Raw genomic sequence first — 6,509 nt, forward strand, 5'->3', positions numbered from 1 at the left:
TTTCATTATTCTTGGCTACAACACTCCCCTTAGCTGAAAATAATTAATAGGTACCAATGGATCAATTGATAAGTTCAAGATAAATAGAGATCATTTAAGAGGTATCAAAAAGAAAGCTCCAGATTGAGTGTTTCCACACATTAGCTCCACATCCTTCAATAATCTTCCTGGTCCCCAATTTATGCATCTTTAAAATCAAGAGGTTGGACTAAATCAGTAGACACCAAACTGAACTAGTAAATCTGAAAATGCTTCCTAGTTTCAGCCACATCTCCTTATTGGAGGTTTGTCTTCTTCATTTCATTCTCAAACCTAGTCCCTCAGAGACTTTACTATAATGTCTCCTCCTTATCTCTCAACCAAAAATTTACTATTAGCAATTCTCACTTCCCATTCTCAGCACACACACACACACACACACACACACACACACACAGTTGACATAATCTAAAAACAAATATTAATTTTGTCTGTTTTTTTGTCTCTAATAACAAATATGAATCTCTCCATTGTACTAATGGTCACTGGATGGCGCCGGCATCCTGGAGGGGGAAGATTCACATGCTTTGTGTAAGTCTTTAGCATAACTGATAAGGCATTCCTTTTCATGGGAAATCTGATATCAAGTTCCCCAGCTCCATTCTAAGTTGAGGGCTGTTCCCTTGAATGGACAAGCCAGAAACATTTTTTTCAGATCCTGCCTTCTGATAGTAGAATTGTATAAGAGTCATCCAAAATTCTATTTTGAACCCCCATGCATGCTAGCATAATCAGCAAACTTAGGGAAATTCAATAAATGTTCGTTCTTAAGACCAAACTCTGGAGACTAATGTTTGTCCCTTTTTTTTTTAGGACAAACTCTAGAGGTTAACACCACATATACTTTAATTCTTTATTAAGGTCAAACTATTGGAAGTTGTCAATACTGTGATTCCAAGGCTTCAGAAAAGGAAAAGAACTCTATATGCAATAATCTTTGAGGTCCTTTTAAATTCTAAAATTCTTTAAGAATTAGTAGTAGCTCATATTTCCTTAGCATTACACTTTCTTAGTTTCTGAAGAGCATTTGCATTAGTAATTTAATTTGAGCCTCCAAGCAAAATACTTAACTATGACAGAGTTATACCTCCATTTTACTAATAAAATTAAGGGTAAAAAAGTCTAAGTGAATTACCCACAATTATACAACTAATAAATTACAGAGGTAGGAACCATTTGGGTCTTCTGTGATCTTTTCACTATTTCCACCATTTTTCCTTCTTCAAGAAGTTATTTGCTCAGGATTTCTGGTAGCTTATAACTCCTCCATGTTACCAATAAGTAGGCTACTTATACAACTTACCCCCAGTTTCTATCAAGGACACTTGAGTTTATCAGATACTACATGGTAACATGGTCCTAGCACCATTAGACCTTTGTATGTCCCTAGTTGGTGCCATCTGATCTTGAATTACTGTCAGATCTTTCAAAAATCATTTCTTTGGTTCACCTAATAGGGTACTTTGTCCAGAGTTCATATTAAACAAATATTTATTATCTTGTTCCCTCAAATGTTCCACTGAGATACTACCAACAAAACCATCACTTTCTATTTGCAAAGAGTGCACCGCTACTACTAAAGTCAGTAGACATTGGGTTCTAGCTTTGCTATTTGCTAATCATATAATTTACCCTCATTAAATCTCCAATTTCCTCATGTTAGATGAGAGGGTTAGAGTAGATGATCTTCAAGGTATCTTCTAGTCCTAACATTTTATGATTCTTACAACAACCTTGTTCAGTATATAATATATGTATTATTATATCCATTTCATAGATGAGTAAACCAAGGTTCAGTTCTGCTCTGGTGCATTTATCCGTATGATATAGAGAGCTCCTAGGAAATGAGATCAATTTTTTTTCCCTTAGGTTCTAATCCTTTTCAGATGTGATATAAAAGGTCTCTCCAAGCATATTACAAATCAAAGTAAGCTATAACCCAGTAATAATCTTTATTCCAGGCTGTATGGAATTTAGTGTTTTGTAGCTGCACACATATCTGGTTGGATGTGTGTTGGCATCCAGAACATACCAAAAGGTCTGTTGGTTTTCCTGACTTCAGCGTAACTCAAATGATCATTTAATGCTTTATCTGGGGGCCCTGTTATGAGAAGCCACCTCAATAAACAAAATTGTTCAGAGCTGCGTGCAGAAAATTAATATGAAGAGGCCCCTAGAAATAGATGTGAAGCATATGAAAATGTAGGACTATTAAAAAAAATAGTCATTGGCTGACTGAGCCATCAACTAGCATCAGAACAACCAGTGATTGCCTGAATTGTTTATGTAGCTAGTGGGAGAGATGTGATCAAGAATACAGCTAGAAAGGGGCAGTTAGGTAGCGCAGTAGATAGAGCACTGGCCCTAGAGTCAGGAGGACCTGGGTTCAATTGTGGCCTCAGACATTTAATAATTACCTAGCTGTGTGATCTTGGGCAAATCACTTAACCCCATTGCCTTGGGAAAAAACCCCAACAAAAAATACAGCTTGAAGGATTAGCTTTGGCAGAGAATAAAGCTACCTCTTCCTTTGAAATAGGAAAAGGATCATAGAAACCTGGAAGGAACTTTACAAATCAGCTAGCCAAAACTTCTCATTTTACAGGGGAGGAAAAACGGCCCAGAGGAGTTGTGGTTTGTCAAATGTTTCAGAGGTAGCCATCGTAATGTTAAGATTCACTCAAGTCTTCTGGCTTCAGATACAGGGTTCTGCTTATCCAAAGAATAGTAAATGGGTGATGGAATCTAAATTTTGATCATTTGAGAAGAGGCCTAAGGCAGTCTCAAGGCTTTGATTATTTTTGCTAAGTAATTGGGGTAGGGGTGAGACTTGAGTTCTAGGAGAGAGATAAAAGTTTTGGAAGGAAGGATGGATGCCTTTTTTAAGCTCCTACTGTCTTCTAGGTCCTATCTTAAGGCTCTACAAATATTATCTCCTTTGATCCTCATGACACCCCTGGGAGTTAGGAGCATTGAGGGCCCAGTTGAGTTGATGCCCCACGAGTTTTAATGGATAAACTCAGGACTTCAAAAGGAAACAAATGTCATTATTTCTAAAAGATTGATAGACTCTCTCCATGAGCAAAACTCAGTATTGTAGAAAAACCATTGGTACTTGTGGTGACAAGACCTGAGTTCATGAATTTTGACTGTCCTAGTTACTAGTATAGTTAGAATAACAAAAAGAATGCTAGATTTGAATGCTGGAAGACCTGAGTTCAAACTCAACCTCAGATACTAGTAGTTGTGTGACCCTGGATAAGTCACTGAACCTTTGTTTCATTTATTCAACTGTAAAATGCAGATGGTTTTGAGAAGCAAATGATCTTTAGGATTCTTGCATGGCAAGAGGTCTCCAGTGGAGAACCCTAGGGATCTGTGCTGGATCCTATACTGTTGACATTTTTATCAGTGACCCCAATAAAAGCATAGAGGGTAAGCTTATCAAATCTGTAGATGACTCAAAGCTGGGAGGAATAGATAAGACCCTGAATGACAGGATCTGAAAGGAACTTGATAGAGAGAGCATTGGGCTGAAGCTAATAAAATGAAGCTCAATAGGATAAGTATAAAGTCCTGCCCTTGGACACAAAATTTGGTTTCATGAGCATAATATAGGGAAAGCATGGATAGGTAGCAGTTGTTATGAAGAAGATCTTGGGGTTTTAGTGGACTGAAGGTTTGATTTGCACCAGTAATATGACTGACAGCCAAATAAGTAATGCAAGCTGTATTAAAGTGGTAGAGTTTATACAAATAAGAAGGTGATAGTCTCACCATACTCTGCTCATTCTTAATCTCTGCTAATTCTTCCCCTCTTACCCCATATATATCATGTACCTACAAAGTTGTTTGTGACTCCTACCCTATTAGAATATGAACTCTTTAGGGGAAGATCTTCTATTTTTGCCTTTTCTATATGCTCAATTCTTAGCACAGTCTCTGGTACACAGTAAAGACTTAATAAAGGCTTATTGACTGATTGACTGTTCATGCCAGATCTCAAGAATATTTATTCAGTTATGTGAACCAAGGTTTAAGAAAGACACTGTTAAGCTAGAGAGTGTTCAGATGATGGACCTGAAATCCATTCATATAAAAATTAATTGGAGGTACTGGGTAACTTTGACCTTGGGGTGGCATGATAGTTGTCTTAAAGTATTTAAGGAACTGTCATGGAGAAGAGGGATTAGGTTTGTTCAGTTTGGGTATAGAGGGCAGGACTAGGACCAAGGAAAGGGTGGACTGTGTAAAGAGGCCAGTTAAAGCTTTTGATGATGGGAAAGACATTCTAATAATTTGAGTGGTCCAAAAGTTGAATGGGCTTCTGAAAGATATGGTCTGTTTTCTCCCCACCAAGAAATCTTCAAATAGCAGCTAGATGACCCACTGCTTTTTAAAAAAATAATCCATTTAATATTCAAATGCATCAAATTGACAAGAATATCATCTATAATTCTGAGTTCCAATTTTCCCTCCCTAAATAATCTATTATAGGTTATACATGTACATTCATGTGAAATATATTTCCATGTTAGTCATGTTGTAAAAGAAGAATCAGAACAAAAGGGAAAAAACATGAAAAAGAAAAAAACAAGAAACATGAATTTTAAAAAATGAAAATAATATGCTTTGATCTGTATTCATACTCCATAGTTCTTTCTCTGGATGTGGATGACATTTTCCATCATAGTCTTTTGGAACTGCTATGAATCATTGTATTGCTGAAAAGAGTCAAGTCTATCCTGGTTGATCTAGATGATCCATTGATGATTCTATTATAACAAGCATTTCTTTCACGTAGGGGTTGGACTAGATACCCACTAGGGTGCCTTCTAACTCTTAAAATCTGTGACTGCAACTAGATACATTTTAGAGACATTCTAGTCTAACCCTAATTTTGTAAATGGAAAAATCTGAGACCCAGAGAGCTTAAGTGAAATTTGCCCAAGGTCATACTAAATGGCAGAACCAAGATTTAAATCCAACTCTACGTCCAAGTTCATTATTCTTTCCATTGTACAATTGTATTTTCCAAATTCCGGTGCTGCTGCTGCTGTTGCTGATGATGATAACTATAGCATACATTTCTATAGGTAGCTAGGTAGTACAGTAGAGGCCTGGAGTCAGAGAGAATCATCTGCCTGAGTTCAAATCCAGCCTCAGACACTTACTAGCTGTGTCAGCCTGAGCAAGTCACCTGTTTGTCTCAGTTTTCTCATCTGGAAAATGAACTAGATAAGGAAATGGCAAACATTCCAGTATCTTTGCCAAGTAAACCTCAAATGGGGTCACAAAGAGTCAGACAGGATTGAACAAAAATAAACAAAAACCTAGGCTCAGATCCTCACTGTCATTTACAATCTCTTCTCAGGCAAGGCATTTAATCCCCTGATCAGGAGGAGGAAGAAGGTTGGACAAGGATGATTTAAAAGGTCTCTTACAGATCTAAATCAATAAGTCTATGGTTTGCCTTTAGGAACTGTTGGCAAAGGATGGCTATAACCAAGGTGCATATGCTCAGGTTTTTCTCCCCAACCTGAACCCCTAAACCAAACTGATTTATCTGAGATTATGTGACATAGTGGATAAAGTGTTATGTTTAGGATTAGAAAGCTCTAAGTTCAAATTTTACATCTAACATATAATAGTTATGTGATCATCAGCAAATTATTTAAATTTTCTGAGTCTTCATTTCCTTGTCTATGAAATAAGAATAATGGCATCTGTGTTCATTTGTTTCAGTCAAGTCCAACTCTTCATGACTGCTTTTTAGAGTTTTCTTGACAACGATATGGGAGTAGCTTGACATTTCCTTCTCCAACTCATTTTCCGGATGAAGAAACTGAGACAAACAGGGTTAAATGACTTGCCCGAGATCATACAGATGAGCCTTCCTGACCTCAGACCCAGTACTCTATACATTGTGCCATCTAGCTGCCCTAGAATACCAACATGTTTATGCTATGGCATACATAAGATAAATGTGTAAGAGATTCATTGGCAGAAGTTATTATTTTGTATTTGTAAAAGAGAACAAAAATATTCCAATGATCTTAATGCAGTGTTAAGCTATTCAAGTCTTAGTTAGCTTTACCTTGAGATTTTTGAGACCTCCGTTTGTTAGGTAAGACAAATTTTGAAGTACTGTATAACAATGTCAGTTATTGGTTTTTTTCTCTATAAACTAGTATACACTTGTTTCTATAACTTCAAAAATATTTGTGTCATAGAACCTGAGGACAGGAAGTCCTCAGCTGTCATTTTCCCTGCCTCCAGGTAAGTCTGCTCTCAGTTATCTCCAAATAATCATATCTAACTTATCATCCACATTGTCCACAACCTTTGAGAAACTACTCTAGAATCTTCCCTCTCTGAGAGAGAAAGTTGTCTTCTGTCTAAACTGAAGCTCTCTTGCTGTGATTTGGGACCTGAGCTGAGCCACTTGACCCAAATTCTGCATCTCCAAC

At 37.0% G+C, this 6,509-nt stretch overlaps 1 protein-coding gene across 2 annotated transcripts in view; it reads left to right on the forward strand.

Moving 5' to 3' along the window:
* CNPY1 (canopy FGF signaling regulator 1) overlaps nucleotides 1–6,509 on the forward strand; it is a 199,254-nt gene that overhangs the window by 135,742 nt on the left and 57,003 nt on the right. The gene's annotated exons all lie outside the window — the stretch shown is intronic.

The sequence above is a fragment of the Macrotis lagotis genome, chromosome 7 (assembly GCF_037893015.1).
Source record: "Macrotis lagotis isolate mMagLag1 chromosome 7, bilby.v1.9.chrom.fasta, whole genome shotgun sequence".
In the NCBI taxonomy this organism is placed as follows: domain Eukaryota; kingdom Metazoa; phylum Chordata; class Mammalia; order Peramelemorphia; family Peramelidae; genus Macrotis; species Macrotis lagotis.